Genomic DNA, 18460 nt, shown 5'->3' on the forward strand with positions numbered 1-18460 from the left:
ATTGTAGCTTTATATACTTTAGTTTTTACTTATGTATGTGTTTAGCCAAAACTAGAAAAATTCCTGAAAATTTAACCATCAGCTCTCATGAACCGGTACAAGTCGGCCCCAGACCACCATTGTGCCCAAGTCTGTTTGCAGATCCCAGATCCTTTCATGACTGATACCTGGCTTCAATATAGATATATTCCATTAGAATATAATGTAGAGAAAAATGCTGGGGTTACCACACCTAATTTGGAGATAACCCCAACGCCAGCCAACTTTGTGATCAAGGGCAAATTATGTCACCTCTCTGGTTCCAGTTTCTATTAAATAGGAAAACTGAAGTCCCTGGCTTTGAAGATTTGTAACCATGGAAAGCTTCTTTATTTACTATCCTGAAAACATTTCCTTTGTCTCACTAAAGGCAAACTACTCAGGTTAAAGTGAATCATACCTAGCACTTGGGAAGACTGTGGGTGGTTCGCCGGAGCTAAGGAGTTCCAGAGCAGTCTGGGCAACATGGCAAAATCCCGTCTCTACTAAAAATACTATATATATAATACATATTATATGTAATATATATATAGCTGGCATGGTGGTTCACACCTGTAGTCCCAGCTACTTGGGAGGCTGAGGCATGAGAATCACTTGAACCTAGGACGTGGAAGTTGCAGTGAGCTGAGTTGATGCCACTGCACTCCAGCCTGGACAATAGTGTGAGACTCTATCTCAAAAATAAAAAATAAATGAATTAATCAATAAATAAAATGAATTGCAAGAGTGTGAGACTGCTTCTCAGAGGCTTGCTACTCCATGTTTCCTTGGGACACTCCAAGGAACTCCTAATTTCTAAAGTATTTTTTGTTATAATATTATTTGATCAAATATGTTTTGTACAAACAATGACACACTTGGATGTTATACTACTAAATCTGTTTCCAGTTACCTTCGGGGTAAAGTACTTATGACACACTCTCCTGCTTTAGTTGCGCCTAGCCACTAGACTAAATTCAAACGAGGAAGTTAACATTTCCAAATGGAACACCTGTATTTTTCCTTCAACCACCTTGTTCCTGATACTTATCTCAGGTTATGGAGCCACCACAATTCAACCATTTCTAAAGATAAAGACCTTGGGGTTTTCCTTGATGCCTCTGTTTTTCTCACATTAGCTCTCTAATCATCAGCAAGTTATGTTGCTGCTATCTTTAATTTCTTAATTATTTATTTTTTAAAATGTTACTAGCCAATATGGATATACCAGGCACAGTTCTCGGTTTTACAGACAAATAGAGAATCAACTACCATCCTTGCTCTTAGGGAAATTCTATGCTGGTACGTGCTAAGGCCTTGGGGTGGAACCGTACTTGGCATTTTTGAGGGGCAGCAAGGAAGCCAGTGGGTTTGGAGCAGAAGGAGCGTAGACGGGCTCCACAGAAGACAAATGTGGCTGCCAGCCAGTCATGCAGACTGTGATGAGAGCACTTAGGGTAAGAACTTTGGTTTTTCACTCTGAATTTAGGTCTTAAGCACTGTTGTGTCTTGCTTATAGGTATTTTGTAAAGGTTCATCATTCTGGTTGGTGAGTAATTATAGATTTAGGGGAAACTGACTTTATGATAGCATGTAATAAACAGATGGTTGTTAAAATTATTTCAGTCAAGTGAGAGTGGCATCTTGAATCAGTGCAGGGGCAGCAATGATGCTGAGAAATAATCGATTTCTAATTTTAGCCCTACATCATTAGGTCCATGGTCGGGACCTTAATGTTAATGTGATGCATCCTTTTTACTTGATCACTTGGCTGCTTCAAGCCCTTTGAAGTTGATCTTATCTCTTTCTGGAACACTGGTTTCTCTAAGAGTCTCAAAGCATTTTTCACTCCCTTTAAGTTCTTTCTCAGTGGCCCCCTAAAAACTATCTTCCCTCTCTATCCTATCTAAAATACCTGCCACCATCATTCCTTATTCTCCATTTCAATTTAAATTATTCACATCACACTTAATATTACTACTTCCAATACATTATATATTTATTTCATGTTGTGGATATCCCCCATGCCATGACACTTTGTTTTGCTCATCACTGTCAAAACCAAATCCAACTTTCTAAAACATTGTGTCATTTCCCCATTTACAAACAGAATCATTTTGTATTTCCCAAAGTTGCCATCATCATATGGCACCGATAAATATAATGACCACATCCTGGTAAGTACTGCTTTCCAATCACTCAATTTCTCCTATCACTCAGTTTCCAAATTTCAACTAGGGAAAAAAATCCTGCATACACCTCTTTTTTGGCACAGTTTGACCCTGAGATAATATCCTTTATGTGTCTTGTATTTCAGTAGGCATTTTCACAGAACCACCTCCCTGTTTCCAGCCATTGTCTGCCTGGGTCTCACCTTGCTGTTCCAGGCACAATGATATAAGAGGTGAAACATATTGACAAGAGCCAAATTATGACAATTGTGCTTGGCTCCTGCATAAAGGAAAGTATTGTATACACTGGAAGAGTCAGTATTGAAATGTTGCTCTTTAAGCTTTTATGCTGAGGAGATTTGAAACGTGTTTAACTCAGTAGATTTTTGTCCACCTAAAGGACATTTGTTGAAAAACTGCTTTTCTCCTGTTTGGTATTATTAGCCAAACAGCCTGCTTTTGTCAAATTTGCAAAGTAATTGTTGTTTCTCTTTCCTCTCTATATTACATTTCCTTGTGTCTTTATCTTCCTTCTCTTTTCATAAGCCCACCTCTCTTCTTGACCACCACCAATATAAATTCCCATTCCATTATTATATGCATTCAGTTTTTAGTGAATTCATCAAAAAATAATCTAAGTAAGTATATTATACTAACTGAATAAACTGTCAATACCCTGCTACCAACTCCCTCATAACACACAAATTCACTTTTACCTCCAAGATTATTTGCTCTCTGAGCTTTAATCTCAGAAAGGCAATGTGAAGAAGTTGGATTTTGTATTGTCAATTTAACCTACGGGTCACTTTAAATGGAGAGACAGAATGGAGGAGAATCACATCATATTCATGAAGCCTTTCTTACTTACGAGAAGGAGAAAATAAAGAAATGTAATTTAAGGCCCTTTAAAGACTTACTGTGCTGTCCAAGAGGACGTTTAGTATTTGAGCACTTGAAACATAGCTATTACAAATGAGGACATATGATTTAAGTTGTATTTATGTATTATTTGTTTAAATTTAAATAACCAGATTTGGCTAGTGGTTGCTGTATTGGACAGTACAAGAATAAGGAACAGAGAGATGGACTTAGAGCGGTTGGGGAAATTTTAGTCCCTTGAGTTCTTGGAGATAGGATTTGAAGAAATGGACAGTGCCTTCTAAACTTACTGCTTCCTTCTTATTTTTGGCTCGCACTAAATATTGCTAAAGGTAGGAAGGTTTAGGCCAGTATAAGCCAAATAGGTGTGAGAACTTCCAGATATATTCTGTCATAAGGAAAGATACTGTTGCTCAGTGAATTCTAACTGTGTTTTCCTTGGAAAAGGCTTTAAGACAACTTTCTGTTTTATGTTGATTCCAGTTTCCTTTCCTTAGCTGCCCCAAGAAATGTTTGGTTTGAAACAAACAAAAAGCTCACTAATGAAGTAATTATTATGTAACTTAATAGCAATTTTCATTTATGGCTATCATCTACCTTTCCGAATATTTTATTTTATTACAACAGGAATCCCTTATCATACATATTCAGTTAAGAGACTAGACTTGCTTAGCATGATAATGAAAGCCAGTGTAACAACAATAACACTGTGCTTTCCATGGATGGGTGGAGCAGACCTGTTCTAAGTGCTTTATATATAAATTCCTTTTATACTGAGGAGTAGAGATTATTTTGCTTTCATACAGATTGGAAAATAATATATTTCTTTTCCTACACCCTTAAATTTTCAGGACAGATATTTCAACTACACAATGAATGTTGAAAATGCTTTATTCCTAAAAATATGTATTTTAGTTTTTACAAACGGACTCATTATTTAATAAAAGTTGACACGTATTAAATCTGACATGCAAATATAAATTGATGATACTAATTAAAGTATTTATTTACTTTTTTGCACAATTTTTCTTCCATTTAATTACTCAGTATACTTAGTCCACTATTTGTATTATAAATTTTGGTCAGGGAAGTGATACTACAAAAAGATCATCAACTCCTTTGGAATTTTTAGGAAATATTGTGCCTAACAGTTTTGTTTTTTTTTTTTTTTTTTTTGAGACGGAGTTTCGCTCTTGGTGCCTAACAGTTTTTAAGACAAATAGAAGAAAAAGACATCTTGGTAATTTTACCAAGCTAATGCATATAATTTTTGCAAGATATATATATATATATATGTTATTCTACTCTGTGCTGTAAACTGGTTTTTCTTTATTACTTCCTTATTTTATTATGAGTTTACATTTCCCTTGATTTATTATTTTGTAATGTGTGCCCATTATACATTGCATAAAGGCCTTGATAATCTATTGATAAAATACCTACAGACCCTGACTCTAATTAGTTCATAAGCTATTAGAAGCAATGTACAAAATAAAACCATTGATTTAAGAAATATTTTTAGACTCAGCCAATTTTAGAAACTTAAAATAATTTTTTTTCAGCAATTCATTATAATCACATCAGGAAATACTTTGTGGCATAGCTATGGTCAAATATTCTAATTAATAACTTCATAAGGTTAATCTTCTGAGCCAAGTCATCTTCTACACTCACTACACTAAACTTAAAGAGGATGGATATCACAAGTAAGATTTTAATACACTGTCACAGTGTTCTTCAAAACTGCTGACTGTAAATATATGTCCTCTGAGTTTACATTAGGCAATTATCCATGGAAGTCAAATATCCTCAAGTAACTGGGTAAAACTGCCTTTTGATTAAGCATTTTCTTAAAAAGTTAGAATACCAGCAGTCTAAATAATTTTTAAATTATAATTATATTCAGTACCTTGATTTTTTTCATTGCATCACTCTTAAATGTCTCTTTTTTTTTCTGACATAGGATTAAAGCATTAGTATTTTGAGCAAGAGGATCTCGATTTAAGTCTGAAGCCTCCAACATCAATTGCTGTTAAATTATTGACAAGACACAAACCTATATATTTGTATATCTCTTATATGATCAAGTACTGTCCTCAGTCATGATCATATACTATTTTATTTTTATAATTCATTATACATTTCTTATAATTTTTTTTTGAGATGAAGTCTTTCTTCTGCAAGACTGGAATGCAGTGGCACAGTGTCAGCTCATTGCCACCTCCACCTCCCGGGCTTAAGCGAACCCCCTGCCCCAGCCTCCCAAGTAGCTAGGACTAGTAATTAGCAAAAGTTACACATTTAGGTAATTTCCAAAACTAGTATTCAAACTAATAGATTTAATCACCAAAATGTACATCTATCTCTTTCTTCTCTTTCTGCATTTCCTTCTTTCCTTTGCCCCTCATTACCACTAATGTGTCTTTTGGCCACTTCTTCAGCACCTGTACTAGAGGCAGTGATATCGAACACATTTCTTCAAAAATAAACTCACAGCCCAGGTAACAGATTGCACTTGAACTTCACCCTCAATGTTTTATGGAAAACAAAATTTGTTGTTAGGTTCACTGGTATTGAACTCTAGCCAAGTGAATTTATATATGTAATAGCATTTTGAAACTGAAGAACAGATCTCTTTTACTCATAAAACTGTCCCTAAAATTTGCTGCCTAATTTATCAAGTAAAATATAGCATCCACGGTTAAATTTGAATACTTATACCAAAAAAGAATTAGTTACTAGTTATCTGAAATTTAAATTAAACTGAGTGTCCTGTATTTTACCTGACACCATAGGGAAAACGATCCTTCACAAGATGCAGGCGGTCATGACTGCATATTTTAAAGAGAAAAAAAGGAGTCAATATCAATCAGTACAAAACACTATGCTGTTTTTACACATCAGAAGCTGCACAGGAACTGAAATAGTCAAGAATCTGATGACATTTTACATGCCAAAGAGGCATGTGGACACTGTCAGTCACCATGAGGATACTGGCACTGAAAGTGTGTTACATGTCAGTTACATGACCAACTACATTAATAACCCAAATGTATTCAGCCCCCCAAAAGACTTCACACAGCAAATAACAGAAAAACCGAGAACTGCAAATTTAGGGCAGCATTTTGTGAACTCATGATCAGTATAGTACCAGCTCTCTACATTGTAAAATCTGTTTTATGTATTTCAAAACATTTAAATATTTTTTAGATAAGCACTTTCTTGAACTAAGTGTACACTTTCCCATCTTTGATTCATAAATGATCTTTATTATTTGGTTCTCTCATTCAGAGCAATGACCGAGTAGCCAGATCAGTCCCTTTTTTCTTCCAGATCCTTTGAAGACTTTCCAGTTTTTTTTTTTCTTTTGCAGTAGGGTTATTTTTACTGATTGCAAATTTCTAGTGTCTTTTGCCAGTTCAAAAACTTTCTGCCTCTGTGTAATCTGCTGCCTAATTCTTTCCCTATCCCCCAGAAGTTTTATCCTGAGGCAGACATAATTTATTCTTCAGTGCTTATTCGAGAAGACTTTCCATGTCCATGCTAAAAAGCAAGCCCTTGCCAAATGGAATTCCTGTGTGGAGTTCTTTCAAAATCATGTCTTCCAACCAGAGGTGCAGCCAAAGAACTATCTGGGCAGCCACATTAGCTGTCATACTTTTCAAAATCACTGGCAGGCAGCCGATAGCACAGTCTGCCAAAACCTCTACTTCCATTTTAACCAGAGCACAGGTCTTCAAGGACGTTGTCTTAACTCTCATAGCCACTTAGAAATGGCTCCAGTAGCTCTGCCAGTTTCCTGCCTGAATGCAAGTTGCTGCTGCTTTGAAAGTTTGCTAAAGGGAAACATCTGCTTCTCTATGGGCTTAGCTCAGTTTCCATTAAGGCAGTGAGTTTTTTTCACGTTTAATGAAATGTTAGCAATTTCAGCATCCATGTTTTTAGCAGTTTCCCATATTTCAACCTTTAAATATAAATACGCTTCTATCTTAGGGAGTTTCTTGGGAGCATTGAAGATCTTTTGAGGCTCATATCGTATCAGTATGATATTAAGATCTAATACTGTGTATTTTGTCTAATTTCTCCTCCTCCCCAATCCCCATTAGCCGTATATCATAGATATTGTTGTACATTATTCTGAGTGGAGATGCTTGATTAACCCATATGTACATTAATCATTATTTATCTTATTCTATAGTATATTTCTGAATGATTCAACCATTGGCATAACTATCTGATCTTTTGCTTTCTCATCTAAAACAAGAGACCTCTAAGTCTACTAAATGACCTTGAATACTCCTAGTTCTAAAACTCAAAGTCCAGTTCGAGATCGTAAATTTTGCTTCTCAATAATATTATAAAAATATTTTCTCTACAGTCTGTTTAACAGGCATTTACTTCACAGAGCATTAAATCAGCAAACAACAACAAGGGAGCATCCAAGGAAGATCACTAGAATTGAAAGGATGGATTTTAGAAACTAGTTGTCTTTTGTTGTTGGCATTAAATGCTTTGTGTGGCCAGGCACAGTGGCTCACATCTGTAATTTTGGCACTTTGGGAGGCTGAGGCAAGCAGATCCCTTGGCTTGGGAGTTTGAGACCAGCCTGGTCTCACCATACATTTGTGGTGAAACTCATTCTGTACAATAAATACAAATATTATCTAAGTATCATGGCACAGGCCTGTGGTCCCAGCTACTCAGGAGGCTAAGGTGGGAGGATTGCTTGAGCCTGGGAAATTGAGACTGCAATGAGCTAAGATCACGCCACTGCATTCCTGCCTGGGTGACAGAATGAGTTCCTGTCTCAAAAATAAGTAAGTAAACAAAGAATTGCCTTTAAAAATTATTAAACTTGTTATTAACTGGTTATATTGGGGAAAAAGCTATGTGTTAGGTCAGTCATAGCTAAGTAAAATCCTCTACCATGTCAGCTACTTCCTCATCATATGGCAATAATTTTCAACAGTACATTTATATTACTGTTCTCTCTCCTGGGTTTCTAATCTATGTAATCATCTCTCTATGGACATTTCTACTGAAATGCTTCACAGGCATACAACTTTAACTTAATGTCTTAAAATATATACTAAACCTCACTTGTCATGTTCTTTTTTTCTTTTTTTTTCTTTTTTATTTTATTTTATTTTTTTAAGAAAGAATCTCACCATCACCCAGGCTGGGGTGCAGTGGTGCAATCTTGGCTCATTGCAACCTCAATCTTCCTGGCCCAAGCCATCCTCTCCTGTAAGCCTCCCATGTAGCTGGGGCTTCAGGTGCATGAACCACACCTGGCTAATTTTTGCAATTTTTGTAGAGATGGTTTTTTGCCATATAGCTCAGGCTGGTCTGGAACTCCTGGGCTCAAGCATTCTGCCATCTGAACCCCACCCCCCACAAAGTGCTGGGTTTACAGGGCTGAGTCACTACACCAGGCATCACTCATCATTTTGTTTTTTCTCCATTATTTCTATTCTCTTTGCTGTCACTGGAAATTGTACTGCCATCCTCTAAAGAAAACATGCTAGAACTCTCTACATCATTCTTGTTTTCTCTTTTTCCTTCACCTCCAGCATCCAAATAGTAGCCACATTTTATTAATTCTACTGTTTCACTATCTCATCAATCTGCCTCTTTTTTCCATTCTACCACTTCTCTGATCTGTAACTTGATGATATCACTTCTAATTTTTAAACTGCTCCTTCAGCCTCAGTCCTGGTCTAATCCAGTATCCAATTAGTAGCCAGAATGTTGTTTCTGCAACATAAACATTACAATGACATGGCTTCATTTTACATTTTTAGTTTGTTTATTTATTTATTTATTTAAATTTTTGTAGCAATGGGATCTCTCTTTGCTGCCTAGGCTGGTTTCAAACTCCTCACCTGAAGTGATTCTGCCACCTCAGTCTCCTGACTAGCTGGGATTGCAGGCCTGAGCCACTGCACCCAACTTGCTATAAATCTTTAAATTCAAAGTCCTTAATGTAGGTAAAAAAAATTGTCATCTGACCCCTATTTATCTTTTCAGCCTCATAAATTTTCCCTCTAAGGTCTTTGTGCCAGATGTTAACTACTTAGGTCTGGGGTCTTTTCTTGAGGCTTTTCCATTCCTTCTTTCCTGGAATACACTCGTTCAACACTATGAACCTGTTCACACTGATACTTTTTTCTCTGCATCTTGATTTGTGCCACAAGGAGGGTGATTTTGAGAGATGTATCTACAATTCTCTTACTTTTCAGCTTCTTGTAGGTTCTCTGACAGAGAGCACGGACAAAGGGTTGGTGGAGGGAGAGTGGCATCTAAATACATATTCTTTGGTGTTTCCATAGGTTGGTGTTCCCATAGATTGCTTCCCATAGGTTGGTTGCCCCTTTGACTGTTCTTGAACTAAGGTCGTGGTTCCAGTAAAGCAGCCCTCTGTACGCAGCTTCACTATCTCCAGGCTCCAATAACTCCTCCCTCCCCTGTTACTTTCAAGCCTGTTACAGTATCCCATGGCATTTCTTGTCGTGTCCTTATACCTTATTCTGGTCTTGAAATTGTCTCTTGATTAAACTTGCTCCAAATTATCTAATTTTAATGTCCTATTCCTTTCCTTTCCTTTAGGAACCTGACTGGGATTCTGATAGAGGTATCTGAACACAATAGTCTGGAGCTCAGAGGAGCACTTGTAAATAAAGATATACATTTTTGACTCATTCATAGTACTGAAAAGTGCAAGCAGATTTGATGTCAGAGTTCAGTAAGATTTCTTTGGGAGAAAGTGTAGATAAAAAGAAGACCTGCCTAAGACTAAGCACTGAATCACTTCAATACTAGGAGATTTAACAGAGGGTTGTTAGGGTGGCAGGGCTAAAGGCAGGATGGGTAAGAAGAGCTGAAGTAGAGGCTGAGAAGTGAGGAAGGTGAATATCTAGGCAAGAAACCAAAAGACTACCCTTTCAACAGTATATGAAAAAGCAAAGCCAACAAACCTCAACAAAGCTGTGAAGTTACTGTTTTTTCCAGTATGTCAAATCCGAGACCACATTTTTAGGTCAGGTTATCCATTACATTACCTAGGCATCTCTTTTGCCAAAAAATCTGTGCCAGATTGATACTTCCAGGCAGTTGGAATAGATTGAAGCTATAAGTCCTGTAACGAGGTATATAGAAAAATCATATTTCTTTTCTATAACCAACAGTAGCACTAATTGGCTTTTCTCTATTATAACTATTACGAAAACAACCACTGAAAATAAAGATTCAGTAAATCCTTCATCTATGATTTATTGGAAAGCAGACACCAATGAAGAACTAACAGGCCAATTAGAGAATAAACTAGACAATTAATTAAAAGAATTTGGAAAATTATGATTAGGACAGTGAGGGATGTAAAAATAATGTGACACCTAATTAACAGGAAAAAAAAGAGATGGCACTTGCATTCTTAGAAAGTAGATGCCGTTTATGACAGGCTATTTTTTGTTTGATTATTTTCTGCTAAGCTGTTTGATGGATTGGGGAGTTGGGTTCTGAGAGATGAGCTGAGACAAAGAGATGAAAATAGTGGCCAAAAATGTGAGGTTCGTGATGTCAGAAGGCTTTACTCTAGTTGGGTAACCTTTCTTTGACACAAAAATCTTTAATAAACCAGACAGAATTCATAAAATGCTTGGTATGAGTAGACTTGTGCTTTGCTATATCCTTGTATCCAAGGAAAGAAATGTTTTTTATATCCAGAGTAAAATGAAGGCTTTTAATGACAATTCAGGTGTTGGAAACAATGAGAACCATGGAGGAATAAGCCACTAAGAATTCTTAAAGGTCATGGGATTTGATTTTAAATTTCACAAGCAATGGTATTGGCAAGTCAGGATCAGTGCTTAAGCCAAGTTTGTCTAGATTTCCTAGTGACAAGTAAACCCTAGTGGATAACAGGGTTATATAAAAACTAAGTGAAAGTTCTTGGCGTGTTGAAAATGTTGGGAAGGGATAACAGCTTTCTATAAATATTAAAATGATTGGTAGGTGCAATTTAGTTAACTCAACAGATCTGTGTTGAACTTTCTGACAGAATGTAGTGGTGGAACATGTGAATGCCTGGGTAAAAACCCCACTTTCAGCACCCTCTAGCTATATAATTTAAGGCATTTTAAAATTCTGCTCTATTTCAAAATTTTTATTTTTAAAGTGAAGAGAATAAAGTATACTTTCTAAAACTGATAAGAAGATTTAAAATTATGTTATGCAAAGCACCTAAATTAGTGCTGTTAGTGCTGGCTTCATAGCAAATCCATAATAAATATTAGCTATTACTGATGATGATAAAAGTTAATTTAAATAGTCCTTTTATTACATAACCCAGACTTTATTAGAAAATACTGTAAGTAAAAACAGTGATTTCTATGAAGTGCAAACTAGTGATGTGATTTCAAGAAATGAAAGTTATATAAACCCAGATAATATCTTCACATAAAGATGTCTGCTGGAATTAGAATTTTCCCAAAATTGGGAAGTCAAGTGCTTCATCTTGGTTAATGCTTTGTGGAGGACCAGTGGTTCTCACCATGACTGTGCATTAAGATGATCAGGATATTTTTAAAGTATAACTACTAAGTAAGGTAATCTGGGGCTGATTACTATGTTTGTCTGTGGTAATTCACAACCAGGGTTGAGAAACTTGCTGTGTTAATTTCTACCCTGGGTGTAGATTTGGACCAGCTTTGAATTAGTGTTCTCTTGATAGGATAATCTGATTCTGCTATTACTGGACACAATGGTGTAATTGGTATATACCAATTGGTACATGGTATAATATTTTTTCAAATGCTCTACCTTGATCTTCAACTTCATTCTTTATATGGATGTTAGAGTAATTCCAGAATTATCCTTTGGTTGAAGAGATGTGGAACTGTGGCAAAAATGTGTTGCTTTTATGTTAGATTTTCAATTATATCCACTTAAAACTTTTTAAGAACTTAAAAAGTTGATTTATTAGTCTCTTGACTATGAATGGGTTTTGTAGGACATGATGTTTTCTGAAATAATTATTTCTAGAATGAGTTCCACCAATTTGTTTTTAAATTAAGAAATGTAAAATCATAACAATCAGAATATATACCCTGACTGATTATTAAAATGTGCTATACGAATTGCCTAAGATTTAATCAGCACATTGTTGATACAATTTCATATGTATTTTTAATTTCCATATTTTTATTGCATTTCAGTATCACAAATTGTATTTTTCATTCAATGACTGTCCTATCAACCTAATACATATTTGTAAATCTTAATTCAAACTCAATGAGTATGGATCCATACAAGCTTAAACTGCAATTTCGCACAACTGTAGTTTTAAATTACAAATCATGAATGCATTTAATATGCTCTGCTGTCTGCAAAGTGGTTTGGAGAGCTACATGTATAAAAGGTGGCACAAAACCCTCTAGGGCAAGGAGAAAATTTGCTATCCTTTTGCTATTAATGATTACTCCTAATTCCACTTTCCTGTATTTCTCATAGTTACATCATTTTCTCTTAAGAATATACTTGTTTTCATCTTTTCATATTTATGTTTCAAATCATAGAATTTTATGAACATTCTAAATGTGTGCAGTTTCCCTCTTACAAAGGCAGATACAGAATTACACCATTTAAATTTAATAACATTTTGGGAATGGCATTGTGTAGAGTTTATCAGCACATTCATTGAGATAGAAGATGGCTCATGTATTTCTTGCTGAGTAGACATTGTTTATTCCAGAAAGGCCACTCAGTATGTGAAAGCCATTTTCTCTAGTGACCAAATAGCTTCTCCACATTTGATTCCTTTTTATCTCCAGTATCAATTCTCTAAAATTATCTGGCTCTCCTTTTTCATCATTCATAGTAGAGATATCTTACTAAACCACATATTGTATACAGCATCCCCTCTTCAAAAATCAGCAAAGCTCCCCACTGCTGACAGAAAATAAAATGACGCTCTGAAATGCCCTCCAAAGTTTTGCATGGTCTCCCTTTGAGTTACACTGTCTTCTCATTCACAGCATTCCTCTTCACACTCTTTCTCTGCATTTTTCTTCCAGGTATGTGGCCCAGCTCTGTGACTTCACTCATGATTTCCCATCATCCTCAAGTTTACTTTGTTTCCCTCTCTTCTATTTTATTAATGCCTCTGTCAGATACTCTTACTTGGAAATAAAAACTCCCTCCATTCCACCTGTCAGAGACTTTCTGCTTTCTCTTCACAAGCACATGTTACATATGCAGTTCCATTTGACTTGCCTTAGCTAATTTGATTTCCTTGCCCCCTGTACATTTTAAAGGCTTTGGGGACAGGGATGCTGTTTTGTTTGTATTCATAGGAACTTGCACAATGTTTTGTTTAAAAAGTGATGTTTAAATATGTGAACTGAGAAAAACTAAAATGAGTAAGAAATTATTCCCCATTATGACCTTTAGAAATGCTAGACATTTTTTGAAACTGATATGCTAAGTCAAAGCCTACTAATATGTCATCAGCAAGTATTTGTAAGCAAATAAACATGTTATTCAGAGTGAAGGGTCTATAATTCTGCAGATTATTGCATAATCTGTGGTTTTTCAAAAACTTGATTATCTCAGATTTCTATATCCTTACAAAGAAATAGAAAGACAATTGAATTTTCTTTAATGTAGTACTTTTTGAAAATGGTGCTTGAAATATTTTCAAACTTAAATGTTTTGTTTTCATAGAATTATTTTGACCAAATAAATATAGTATTTAATTATTATAGGCTAAGATAACTATCAATTTTCAAGGAAAGCCTTGTAAAACAGTAGAAGAAAATACATGTTTAATCTTTTTCTTTATATTATCAGATATAAACAGACGAATATTAGAGACTTGATTTTTCTCCTCTTATAAAGAAAATGTTATCTCTCTTCTCCAAATATCACATAGTATTGAAGTAGTAAAGAAGAATCTGGAGAAGTAAATAAACTTTTTTACAACAAATAAGTGAACTGCCCATTTTAATAGCTATGGGGCTATTTGATTTGTAACCTAGATATCTGAATTTTGACCCTATTACTAGTGAATAGTTTTAAATCAGAAACATAATTTAGCTTTTTAATGTTGTTGTTTATTTCTAATATGAACTGGTAGAAACGAATTGATCTTTTATGAGTACCTACTATGTACCAGGTTCTCTGCCAGGAAAAGCATAAATACTATGCTATCAAAACTGATATTGTGTTAGATTTATAGGTAAGAGAATGACAACTATAATTTCCTCTTTTCAATCTGTGGAATATTTTTAGAGCTCATTGTATACTCTATTTCCTACAAACAGTCCAAAAACTCTATTTAAAAAAAAAAAGTCAATGGCTGATGCAGAAGGCAAAGTATTAACAGAAAAAAATACAAAACGAAGTGAAAAATGGAAAAGTGGTAAGCCTATGGAAAATATGGTTAAGAGACAGAATACATATTTGTTTATCCTCCCATCTTTAGTGTGATTATCTCAGAAAAGCAGATGAAAGAATTTATAAATGGCAAATGTATATGGATTGACTATGTGAGACTCGGATGTAGCGTTATAGCTGACTGAACTCTAATGAGTTATATTTCACAAAATTGTATATGGTTCTCAAGGTACAACAATAATAAGGCCTAGTGATTAGAAAACTGTAGCAATGGCCTACTTTAAGGAAATAAACTATATCCCTGAATGGATTCTTTAGTATTTAATAAGCTACAGAATTTCTAAAGAGTATAGATAATTATTTCATTGGACCTTAAACCAGACTTGTCAAATGCAAGTGGGAAAACTGCTCTCTGAAAATAGCCCAGAAATGACATTATCATTTAAATGGATGGATTGGTATACACACACACACTAAAACACAACTTAAAAAATGGGAAGTATAAATACTGACTGCAGCAGATAGTCCAAGCTGCTATATGGTAATCAAAATAAAATAACACTAAAACTGACAAAAATGTTATTTAAGTGTGTATTTTTTGGTATAGTCAAAGCTGAGTTTTTATTTATTTTTAGCCCTACCTTATCTATATAAGTCTATCTATATTTTTTATCTATTTATAGCATGGTTGACATAATAATGTGAAATTAAAAGAACTTTAGCAAAGTACAATAAAACAACATCAATATCTGTTTCACAATAAAAATATTGCCAAATTGCCATAAAATTATGTACCTTACCAAGACATATCCAACATGAGGTCCAAAAAATTAAGATTAGATTCTTAGTCTCATTAACAAGAAGTCAATTTAGAGTTCTTGGTTGCAAATAATGGAATCAATCTAGCTGTTTTAGCTCTTTTAAGCTAAAAGTCACTTTGAGAGCTAATCTCACAAAACTGAAATAAACAAGAACAAAAGGCATTCCATCAGAAGTTCCTGCTTGGTAGGTAATCAGACCAGAAAGCTGCCATGTTGCCAGCTACCTTACATTTCCTTTACTTTTGTATCAGTCACTAAAGGTTTAAAGTTTTAAATGGAAGAACTGAGGTGACTGGTTGTTCCTTAACCTTTGGAGGATGAGAACAGGGAAGATTTGCTCATTTTGCTTCCACCATGGGAGGCAGGCAGCTGCCTTCACAAAATCAGGCACAATGAAGACGTATCAAAGTAGAAATTAAGTTTTGAATGTCAGCTATAAAGGCCTTTGGAAACATGAATATCATTGAGATTAAAGGACTATGTTAACTTCTCTTCCCAGGTCCACAAGGGGCGTGGTTTCAAAGGCAAGAACTTCTGAGGGCCATGCCTCCATCCACGGCCCCAAACGGGAACCCAGAGTTCTTTGTCTAACTTCCCCATGTGCGGGCTTGGTACAACTCCAGGTGAGCTTCCTTTTTTCAGAAAGCCTGCCAAAAGCCTTGGAAGGAGGGGATCCATTGTAGGCTACCCAGTCAATCCAATATCAGAGTCAAAGATCACTCCTTCCAGAGGAAGTTTGAAAGAACCCCTCTCACTGGACAAGAACATGAATGGCTTGGGAATAACTTCAAAGTTAAAATTCTACTGCACCTTACCTATGTGATTCCCCTCTCTGCAATCGCCTCCCACAACAGTGTGGAAGCTCTCTCTACTTCTCTCTCCTCTCTCTCTCTCTTTCTCTCTCTGCCTAATAAAATCACTCTCTGCAAAACTCTTTGGGTCCGTGATGTTTATATGAACAGTAAACCCACAACACCTCCAGGGCCTCTTTCCCCATTCCTGGGGCAGGGGAGGCTGAGAACCTGAGACACCCAGTCACAAGATGATATAAATAAAACTACAGCACTGAAGAGTGAAGGGATCCATGACAGAGAAACAACACTTATGTGAAAAAGAGAATTCACATTTTAACAAAAATAGAGAGTATCTTGTAAAGGGAAATTTTTAGTGTGGAGGGCAAGGAGCAGATGCTGCTATGTTAATCAAATGGAGGCCGATATAAAGCATATCTGAGCTGGTACACACTTGTGTAAAAGCTGAAAGCATGAATTGTGACAGGAAATTTAGGTGAACAGAAAAATCAGAGGCATTATTTGTATGACTACATTTGCTCTCTGATAATGAGTAGACAAGAAGTAAGTGAAGAAGAGACAGTGACATAGAATGTTCATTCTTAGTGTTTTCCTTTTACATGACAAACTGTGTTGATATACTGACAATTTTGAATGCCATCATATCCATGCAAGCACTCTGGGAAGCCAAGGTGGTGGATCACCTGAGTTTGAGCCCAGCCTGGCCAACATGGCGAAACCCTATCTCTACTAAAAAATACAAAAATTAGCTGGGCATGGTGACATGTGCCTGTAATCCTAGCTTCTCCAGAGGCTGAGGCTGGAGAATCCCTTGAACCCAGAGGCAGAGGTTGCAGTGAGCTGAGATCACGCCGCTGTACTTTAGCCTGGGTGACAGAGTGAGACTCCATCTCAAAAAAAAAAAAAAAAAAAATTGAATGGAGAATGATTTGTACTATTATTGACAATATGGGAGTATGCTGATTCTTGAGGTTTTAATTTTGAAGGAGACTTTAACCTCCCTTAGCCTTTATTTCTCAAAGCTTTGCTGATGTCGATTACAAACCACTAAGTTATATCAGAGTTATTAATGTACCTCTCCACTAATCTGTAAATTTCCTGAGGGTGAAAAATTAACCTTATATAATTTGATATCAGGATCTAGCACAATGCCTAGGCTTTGGAAGAATGTACAATACATGTTAAGTGAATTAATAAGCACATCCACGAAAAGCAAGGGAGAAACTATTCTTCAAGTCCACATTTTTATCAATTTTTTGTATTAAAAGTTTGACACATTCTAACTGGCATAATAAAGTTTACTAATGAGGAAGATTAACAAATAACCTGGGGCTATTTTTCTTCCCTGATTAATCCTCTCAATTCAATTCAACAAGCAATTATTGTGTCTGTTGTATGCCAGGAAGTGTGTATGCCAAGTACTAGAAATACATAGATTGGTAAGACCTATTCCTTCCCTTAAGGAGCCTACAGTCTAATCTTCATGAATTATTATCAGATTCCTGAGCTCCAACCAAGATGTATTGAAGCTGAATTTTAAAAACATAGCCTGGGAATCTGATTTAAACAGCTTCATATGATTCTTCAGGGTACTAAAACTTGGGAGTCAGAGTCTTGGTAGAAAGCAGAGATGATTATACACACACACACACATATATATATAGTACTGATTACTGACAGTGTTATAACAAAACTATCAGTAATCTTCCAGAAAGATGGTGTGAGAAATGGCATTAGACAAGAGAGTTTCGAAGGTGCATCCAGGGATTGTGGTGGATGTTCTTAATAGAAATATTGAAAATGGTATGTAATATTTAAAGTCAGGTGACCAAACTCAAGCTGGTTTCTTTAGAATTTTTACTAAACAAAATCTAGAATCAAAATTTAAAAGCAAAATGCAGATGTAGAATTATATATGTAAGATTATATATATATAAATGGATATGTGTGTATATTTGTGTGTGTGTGTGTGTGTGTGTTTATGTGTAGACAGAAAGAGATATGGCTCTATTAATCATGTGAAAAAACAACAAAAATAACTTTTATTTTTTTATTTTATTCACTTAATTTTTGAGATGGAATCTCACTCCTGTTGCCCAGGCTGGAGTGCAATGATATGGTCTTGGCTCACTGCAACCTCCATCTCCTCGGTTCAAGAGATACTCCTGCCTCAGCCTCCCAAGTGGCTGGGATTACAGGCACCTGCCACAATGTCTGGCTAATTATTATTATTTTGTATTTTGGTAGAGACAGGGTTTCAGCATGTTGGCCAGGCTATTCTCGAACTCCTGACCTCAGGTGAGCCCGCTCACCTTAGCCTCCCAAAGAGCTGGGATTACAGGCATGAGCCACTGTACCTGGCAAA

Source organism: Callithrix jacchus, chromosome 7 (genome assembly GCF_049354715.1).
Source record: "Callithrix jacchus isolate 240 chromosome 7, calJac240_pri, whole genome shotgun sequence".
Taxonomy (NCBI): domain Eukaryota; kingdom Metazoa; phylum Chordata; class Mammalia; order Primates; family Cebidae; genus Callithrix; species Callithrix jacchus.